The sequence below is a fragment of the Fukomys damarensis genome, unplaced genomic scaffold (genome assembly GCF_012274545.1).
Source record: "Fukomys damarensis isolate Sample0158 unplaced genomic scaffold, DMR_v1.0_HiC HiC_scaffold_18, whole genome shotgun sequence".
Taxonomy (NCBI): Eukaryota; Metazoa; Chordata; class Mammalia; order Rodentia; family Bathyergidae; genus Fukomys; species Fukomys damarensis.
In genome coordinates this window covers 36,588,092-36,598,173 of record NW_022900930.1, presented here as the reverse complement: position 1 = coordinate 36,598,173, position 10,082 = coordinate 36,588,092, and the positions used below count along the sequence as shown (strand labels likewise).

Genomic DNA, 10,082 nt, shown 5'->3' with positions numbered 1-10,082 from the left:
TCTCTCTCTCTCTCTCTCTCTCTCTCTCTCTCTCTCTCTCTCTCTCTCTCTCCCTCTCTTTCTCCTTCCCCCCATCTTCCATAGTTAACTAAGGTATCATCTTGAATTAGAAATGCCCAGCTAATTGTTTTAGCACAATTCTGGTGTGTCTTGATGACTGATTTACTGAAGAGGGAAGGGCCATCCTGGGTGTAGATGGTGCCAACAGACTCTTAACCGGAAATGACTAAATGGAAAAAAAAAGAAATCCTCATTTCTGCCTTTGAAGAGGAGCTCCAGATTTCACACTGTCTGTGAAAGTCCTTCTGGTGCAGGGCAAGGGCTTGGAGCACTTCCTGAGGGCTTGGGGCTGAGGGTGAGGAACACCCACCCACTTCTGTGGTTCAGTTCTGCTGCCCTAGGCACCCTGGGCCTGTGGCTCTCACTGCTGAAAAACTAGCCTAGCGGCTTCTAAGAGTCCATGGGTCAGGGCCCTTGTCCAGGGGCTCTGAGGCTCGTGGCCTGTGGCTGCTGACATTGGCGTCCTGAGAGCCTGGACCTCTTCTGGCGGGGATGGAGGAAGCAGGCCTGTGGCTATTGGCTGCACGAGGATCTGCCTTTCCTGTGTGGATCATGGAGCCCCTCTCCGTATGCGTCTTAACCTTAGAGCAGTGTTTGAAGATACTGTGGAAAAGTGTGTCATCAATGAAGAATATAAAATCTGGAAGAAGAATATGCCATTCCTGTATGGCCCACTTATGACCCAGGCCTTTTCAGTGGCCTAGTGTTATGGCCCAGTGGCTTCCAGCAGTGACTAAACCAGAAGGAAAAGATTATTCACTTCACTGGCTGGTGCTGGGGCTTCACACTTCTAATGAGCAGAATCATCTGGTGGTAGCTTGAGTCCATATTCCCAAAGACTATGTGCAGTTCGACACTTCCACTGTGACAGTGACAAGGGAAAATTTGGTGGCTTTGGTTCTGTAACAGGAAAAGTCAAATGTGAAATTAAAATTAATCACAAAGGAGAAGTGAACCATGCTCGCTGCATGCCAGGAAATCCTCACATCATTACTGCAAAGACACCATCTTCTTATGTGTTGATTTTTGACTGCACAGAACAGCCTGCTAAATGAGACCCAAGTGGAGAATGTAATCCTGACCGTATGTTAGGGGTCACCTAAAGGAAGGCTATGGTCTTTCCTGGAATTCTAATTTGAGTGGATATCTCCTAAGTGCATCCGATGACCATACTATCTGCCTGTGGGATATAAATGCAGGACCAAAGGAAAGCAAAATTGTGGCTGCTAAAGCAATCTTTACTGGCCACTCAGCTGTTGTAGAGGATGTGGCTGGCATCTGCTGCACAAGTCCTTATTTGGATGGGTCAGAGATGAACAGAAACTTATGATATGGATCCAACACCACCTCCTAGCCCAGCCACAGTGGAAGCACACACTGCAGGGTCAACTTTCTATTCTTTAATCACTACAGTGAGTTCATTGACTGACTCTGTGTATAAGACTGTAGATTTGTGGGACTGCGTAGCTCAAAATTAAAACTTTATACCTTAGAATCTTATGAGGATGAGATTTTCCAGGTCCACTGGTCTCCATGTAATGAAACAATTCTGGCTACAAGTGGTACCAATTGCCCTCTGAACATGTGGGATTTGAGTAAAATTGGAGAACAATCAGCTGAGGAGGCAGAAGATGGGCCAGCCTCCGGAGCTTCTGTTTATTCATGAAGGACACACTACCAAGATTTCAGAGTTAGTTGGAACACCAGTGAGCCTTGGGTTATCTGCTCAGTGTCTAAGGATAACATCATGCAGACATGGCAAATGGCTGAAAGTATTTATGATGATGAAGAGTCAGATGTCACAACATTGGAACTGTAGGAATGAGGATCTTAAACCCGAGGTATGAGAGTTGCTTCTGTTGAAAGTAACACTACACAAATGCTTGGTTCCTCAAGTGCCAAAACAATTGTAGAGTGAGACATGTTAAATGGGGTGTTCTTGACCCTACGATCTATCACTATCAAGTGAACTGTTGCATTTTGTATCATGTTGAAGTTATTAGGGAAGAAAGAAATGTTTCAGAGGGAAAATCACTTTGTTTTAAAATATAAGTAGCAGGGTACTGCCTTTAATTCAACTATTTTAAGTCCTTTTCTCAAATTTAAGTGTTTGCTGTTCCCAAATATGAAAGGGTAACTTTTACACATTTTCCTTCCAACACTTCTTGATTGGCTTTGCGGAAATAAAAATTTTTAAAAAGCAAAAAAAAAAAAGAAAGCCAATCTCCAGGAATCCAGCCCAGACTCATTAGCCTTCAAGTACTGATTCTGGCTTCCTGAGAAGAACCCACATGGCCTTGGACTTCTGAGCAGATCCTTTGGCTCTCCAGGGCACAGAGGGCCTCTTTGCGTGCTTACACACCTGACTCTGGGGCTCTCCGTTGTAAGCCTAGGTTGTAAATCCTTTCTGTTGCATATATATCATATTATAGCGCACCCATTTCTCTAGTGAACCCTAACTGATAAACTCTTTCTCTGAGTGGTGAGAGATTCACTGCAGCAGAATGCTAGACTGGGGTCCTGGCTTAGATATTTTCTAGCTGTATGGCTTTAGGTTGGATTTTCAATGAAAAGGGGCAATATTATGAGTATTATGGGAATTACTAATCAAAATAAAGAGAATGGAAGGTCACTCTTCATTCCTGTGGCGAAGTATATGCATAGGCTCTCAAAAAACTCTATGATCAACAAAAAGAAAAGGAATTTGAATTTTGAATTTTTAGGGATGTGGGAGAGAGAGCAGAGACATTTAAAATGTAAGGCACAGGAATTTTGATATTGAAGATTCATGCACGATTTCCAAAAATTTTAATGAAGTGGTCAATTAGTACAACAAGAACAAAGTGATGCCTAGATGCTTGAGAAAAGTTGCATATGCTTATTTTTCAACAACAGTATTATCTTGGAATCAATTTAAATTCTCTAGTCAGGATAAATAGCACCTTGGAAAAATATTAAGAAAACAGGGAGATACAGAATAGTTCAAGAGGATCTTGTTTCAAAGAATAAAATGAATAAAGACATAAAGATCATGAGGAAAATGGTATATAAGAGATAGTCAAATAGTATTAGCATGAATTGCATTATTACCATTAATTAAATAAAACTGTGTACTACTTAAGTTTTTCCAATAGTGATTGTGCTTTTTCATTTTTGAAAAATTTGACCATGTCTGAGAGATTCAATTTTTAAATACAGGGGGATGGGGAAAAAATAAGAACCAATATACATCATGTAAAGATACAAGATTTCAATGATGAATGTAACTGTACTATATACCTAAAATGTACCAATAAAAAAATAAATAAATACAGAGTAAGAAGAGCCAATGTTATGTAGGTGTTAGAAATGTTTCGTTGATGTTTTCATTCAGAAAAAATTTTAAATCTAGTAGGAGTTTTACAGCTTTAATTTCTTCTAAAAGTAGAGAAATCAATTCACTTTGACAAGTGGAAGGCTTGTTGGTGGGATGGGACTTGTTAGGTTTGAATGTTCTGTTTACTTACATGGATGTGAAATAAATACATACACATTTTTCTGAATGAGATCTAAATTCATTGAAAGAAAATCTTCCTGTTTCAGATTTCACTACTGAATGTTCAACTATAATATAAATTGAACTTTAGGTTACATTGTCTTTCATGGAAAGCTGTTTTCCAAACCCAGAATTGGGTTAATTTTTGTTTTACAGAGGAGTTTGGGCATCTGGATTGTACATATTTGTCTACAGAACAAGGAGACTGGCCAGACCTCATGAGGGATTCAGGAGCAGCATCTGAACCCACATCTTCATCAACACTAAAGAGGCAAGAGGCTGCAAAGGACTAGAGGTTGACTTGTTGCTATGCTACCAGACTTGGTATTTTGCTTTCACCTCAGATTTTTTTCAGGATCAGTTATTTCAAAGTTGCGGTCATTGGTTTTGATAATTTTCCTCTGTTTAATAAAAAAGGGGAAGGGGAAAGAAAGTGGGAGGAGAAGTAGGAGAAAAGAAAGAAAGGAAAAGGAAAATATGAGCAAAGAAAAAACTGAAACAAAGACTTTGTAAATAGGGAGGGGTGGAGGGGTTGAAGGGAGGACAGGGAATGGGGAATAAAAGAACCAAGATATATCATGTAAAGGAAGAAATTCTCAAAGATGAATGTCATCCTATTGTATACCTAAAATGTACCAATAAACTTTGATGAAAAAAATAAATATAAAGGGGAACAAAAGAAAAAAAGACAAGGAAAGAAAAATTAAACAATAAAGTATTAAAGCAAATATTAATCAGAAACTACTACAATAAGGAAAAAGACCTCCGTATAGAACTGGGCTCCTTTCTGGATACAAGAAGAACACCTGATGTGATTTATGACTCGAGAACATTTTGGTAGTGAAGGTCAGTGGATGGAAATTTACCAGTAGGAAAGAGTGTAAGTACAGAAGGACCTGGAAAAACTGCTCTAAAGGGATTCTTGCCAAGAAAAAACAAAATGATTAGGTATCTCCTGAAGAACTGTGAGGGATGAGGAGTTCCATCAAATATTGAACTGGATCTGATATCCAGGGTGGGTTCTATCCAAACTGGCTTACTCAAATGTTTGTTAAAACGTCAATCAATAAAGACAAATGATTAAGATGTAAGCCTGAATGGCCGAGGAGACCTATGAGTGTGAGGACAAGGAGGTAATCTTTGCTTTGTCCTTGAAAGAATGTTTTGACAAAATATTTTCCATGGCCACTTCAACTTCATAAGGTCCATTATGATAATTTTACTTCATAAACATTATCTCCACATATTTTATTTTGTCAGGAATCAGCCTGAAAACAGAGACCTCTCCATTGTAAGCCCTGTACAATTCTTCTTTTGAAATGCAGCCAGCTGAAGACTGCCAATTATCTCTGATGATCAATTAAAAGTCTCATACTCCTAAATACCCGCTATAATGGAATGCTATCTATGTTCAGCGCTTTCTCTATTGATTCTATAAAATGCGCTGTATTTTTAAATAAATTTAAGCCCTCCTGAAACAAAACATACCAATAAATAGCTATTGTCAATTTTATCTCAAACTATTTTTGTCTTTACGGTTCATTAACATACTATTTATACTAACCCAAACCAGAAAAATGATGTGCTTATCAGCCAGAGAATGGATAAAAAATGAAAACGCAAACAAGTACGTAGATCTACAATGACTGAACATCCAAACATATTGAAATGCAATCATATAAAACAATGAAAATGCATGTGTTTTTACTGATGGATTTCACAAGCATAATTCTGACGAAAACAAGCCACACATAATATTGCATACTGTATAATAGGATTGATATACATGCACAATCATATTTATTTTAGTGTATTCAGAGTCAGGATTTTGTTTACCTTACTAAGAAATAGTGATTGAGAGATAGCAAGAGGAACATTTCTGGCAATATATTTCCCAGTCTGGGAGCTGAAGGAACAGAGTATTCATTTTGTGAAGAAGGTTCAGTGAGATGCAAACTGATATTTATTCATTTTTTGTTTAGATGTTCATATTATATTATAAAAAAGATATTTAAATTACTACCTTCTTTTATTGTTATAGGCTAAATAGCCCTGTATGTGACCAAAGATATGCTAATATGAAATAAAATAATTTGATTAGAAAATGTTTCAAGCAGTATTAGTTTTCTCATCATAAGATAAAGGAAATTAGATCTATGTAAACATATTTTCAGTATTAGTCATTGAACACAAAGAGAAGGGTAGTGTCAAAAAACATTCTCAATCCAGTTCATCTTTAAGTATTACTACAAAAATGTCAGTTTTCTGAGAAGAATGAGTCAGGTGAAAACCGATGTTATTCTAATCTACTAACACATTTTAAAACACTAACTTTTTTTCCTCTAGGAGCGTTCAAATAGCACTTATCAGTTTCTATATTGAACAAAAACAGCATATAAAAATTGTAGGGATCAAGATCTCAGGCCAAAATAGGTTACATAAACAAAATTTCATAACAGAGACACTTATTTTTCTTAGCAGGAGAATGCTATGTCACTTCAGAAGAGTATTGTTTGGAAGGCCTTGCTGAGGAACAGCTCTGAATTGTCTTCCTATGAGGCCGTGAATAATTTGTCTCCAAGGCAACCTGATGCTAACATACATTTGTCTGTCACATAGCTCATAACATCTTGCCTGCATATTCAGCTTTTCAAGGTTCTTTGAACGATTTGTTCAAATAAACAATCAATTTTTCCTATTTAGTTGCATTTCAGAGGTATAGGAAGGGGGTAAAGTTGAATCTAACTCTTAACAGAAGTGCACTTTAAAGCTTTAAAATTATTATTATAAAAGCATTATTGAAAAGTGAACTAGAAACACCAAGAAGTGTTACTTCTGCTTGTATTCATCTATGGACTCCTCATTTATTTGCTTATGTGATTGAGCCTTTTATTTTATTGAGCTTTTACATTTTATCATTACTATCATTGTATATTACGAATTAAAACAGCTGTGTATATTGCCATGAGTACCTACTATTTTGAAAAGAAAGAATTCTTTTCTGGACTTCAGTATTGTTATACAATGAATTGAGAGTGAACTTTTATTTGACAATATTAAAAACCAGGGAAACAAAATTGGCAGAAAACACCCAAAAGCTACTGTAAACTAATCTTTGTAAAAAATCCAGGTACGCCCAAAGATCCACATAAAAAATAAAAATAAAACATTTTTAATAATCATAACTTTGGAATTCAGAAACTATATAAATATATAAGATGATAAAGTCAAACACTTAGAAGACCTTTAGAGATTTCCACCAAAGTTTATCTTAAGAGTGAACAATATTCTTTATCTTCAAGTAGGAAGCTTATTGCAATAATGTCAGACTCAACAAACTAAATAAATAATTTCTTACACAAACAAAATTAAGGGACTTGGTTGCCCATAGATCTGTCTCTCAAGAAATGTTAACAAACTTCTTAAGAGAGAAATGACCAAGTTGTGCTCTACTATGTATAAATGAATTTTCTCTATGCAGTCATCTGCCCATGGACATTTACACTGCCTCAGAGATCTAGCTACATGCACGTGCCATATCTCTGTAATGTGATGACTTTAACCTCTTTGGGGAAGAAATCTAGACAAGGGACACCTGGGTCAAACAAAATTTCTATTTTTAATATTCTGTGGAATCTCCACACTGATTTATATAGTGGTTTTACAAATTTACATTTCCACTAACAATGTAGAAGAGTTTGTTTTGTCTGACATCTTCACCAGCATTTCTTATTCGCTGATGTTTTGATAATAGCCATTCTTTAAAAAGTTTTTAATATAATATAAAAAATATAAAATCCATTCTATGAAAAGATAATCTTCATTACAAAAATAGAGAATAATGATGACAAATACACTATGCATCATGTTCTTCAAAGCATGTATTTTCATTTGCTAATCTATCTGTCAACTCATTTCCTAATAAATAATACTATACTTTTTGCATAAAACATTTTAATTATTAACAAGGTATCTCGACTGGAGACACTGCATTTAGGTTCCACTATCCTGCTCAGTATACAACACAGGCCAGATAAATAAATACACTAAGAGGCAGAACTCAGACAAAGAAAGCAGGGTACCGTAATGACCAATACAGTATAAACAACAGAGATGCTAGCCAGTCACAGGCAATCAACTGGAGTAAAGGCAAGCTAAGTGTAATTTCTAAGGAAATTAGTGTAAACAAGGATAGTAAGGACAAGACAAAGTATTCTCAAATTAGGAACAGAATAGACAAAATATATGGTCGTAATTAGAACATAGTCCTTCTAGTCAGAAGGTTGTAGTTGTGGGAATGGAATTTGGATAAAAGTTACTCACCATAGGATTTAGCCAGACTCACTTCTCAAAACAAGCCAACTGTGGGGTTAACTTCACAGCCTGCTTTGAGCATAATGAATATTATGATTTTCTGCGTATTTCACACTCTATATAATTTTGAATAATTTCTTACTATTTCACAATATTTATTATATTTTTGGTCCTTATTTACACTTTCAGTTTCTCATACCAGAGAGACAATGCAATATTTTCACATGTGTGTTCAATTTATTTCAATGAAATGTATGATATTAACAAGCATCTATTTACCTAGAAATGTCTTAAGTTTATCCTTCTTTATGGATGAATGGTACTCCATTATATATTTTTTAAAATGTGTCTTTTTGTCCATTCATTAGTGAATGGGCATTTCAGTTGTTTCAAAGATTTAGCTATCACAAACTATGCTGCTATGGGTGTGCATATATCACTATGGTATTTTTGGGAAGACAGCCAGAAAGGGAATAGCTGTATCAAATGGGACCTCAATCCTAGTTTTGGGTGTTTTGTAGGAATCTCTACACTGATTTCCACAGTGGTTGCACCAGTCAACATTCCTATCAACAGTCGAAAGTGTCTCTTTTAACCCACAGCCTAGCCAGTATTTGTTGCTGGTTGATTTTTTATAATAGCCATTCTTTGAGGAGTGAGATGAAATCTCAGCATTATTTTAATTTGCAACTCTCCAGTGATGTTGAACATTTTTAAATGTATTTATTTGCTGTTTCTACTTCATCTGAGAACTTGTATTCATTCAGGTGCCCATTTTTGTTCTGGGTCTTTAAACTGGGAAGGGGCTGATTTTTTAATTCTTCATAAGTTCTAGATATTAGTCCTTTGAGGATCTACTGACTAAAAATTTTTCCCACTCTGTGGGTTGTTTTTTTCACTCCACAGTGATTTCTTTTGCTGTGCAAAATCTTTTTAATAAGATTAGGTCCCAGTTGTTGATTCTTTGTAGTATTTTCCATGTAACAGTGTTTTGTTCATAAAGTCTTTATGAATTTTTGTCTTCTCCTATGTCCTGAAGTATTCTACCTATTATCTCTTCCAGCAGATTTAGTGTTTCTGTTTTAATATTTAGATCTTTGATCCACTTTGATGTTAATTTAGTGCACAGTGAGAAACATGAGTCTAATTTTAGTTTTTGGCATGTGGAACTCCAGTTTTATCACCACCATTTAATATGGAGGTATCTTTCCTCCAGTGAACATGTTCGGCCCATTTGTAAAAGATAAAGTGGATCACTGTGTTTGGGGTTCTTTACCAATCATCTAATCTATTCTATGGATCCTCAAGTATTTTTTTGCCAGTACCATGCTGTTTTTGTCACAGTAGTTCTGTATTATAATTTCAAGTCAGGGATTGTTATGCCTCCTTCCTTGCTTTTGTTACCAAGAATTATTTTTAATATTCTATGTCTCTTCTGATTACAAATGGACTTTAAAAATGAATTCTCCAGTGCTCTGAGGTATACTAATGGTATTTTGATTGGAATTACATTGAATCTGTATCACAATTTTGGAAGTATGGCGATTTTCACTATGCTATTTCTTCCTACTCATGAACAGGGGATATTTTTCCATTTTCTAATATTTTCTTTGATCTCCTTTTTCATACTATTGTAATTTTCAATGTAAATATCTTTTACTTCTTTCGTAAGGTTGATTCTTAAGTATTTCGCTTTGTCAATGCTATTGTGAAGGTTATTGTTTCTTTCAGTGAACTTTTTATTTGTGTACAGGAATACTATTGATTTTGAGGGTTCAGTTTATATCCAGCTAGCTGCCAAATTTGGCTATTAAATCCAGATTTCTTTTGATGGAGTTTTTGGGGTCTTCTATTTCATCTGTAATAATGATAACTTAATTTTTTCCCATTTTTACTCCTATTTCTCTGTCTTATCTAATTGCTCTGGCTAATGTTTACAGAGCTATATGAACAGTGGACATACTTGATTTTAGAGAGAAAGCTGTCAGTTTGGGCCATTTAATACAAAGTTAGCTGTTGGTTTCTCTTAGATGGCTTTTATCAGATTGAAATAAAGACCATCTTTTCCAACCTTCTATGGGGTTTTTATCATGAGTGAGTGATGGACTTTGCTAAATCTTTTTTCTGCATCTATTGAGATTATCACGTGATTTTTGCCTTTGGCTCTGCTGAT

General features: G+C 35.7%; 1 pseudogene; it reads left to right on the top strand.

Moving 5' to 3' along the window:
- Nucleotides 1–629: 629 nt before the first annotated feature.
- Nucleotides 630–1,879, top strand: LOC104866091 (annotated as a pseudogene).
- The last annotated feature ends 8,203 nt before the right edge of the window (nucleotides 1,880–10,082 follow it).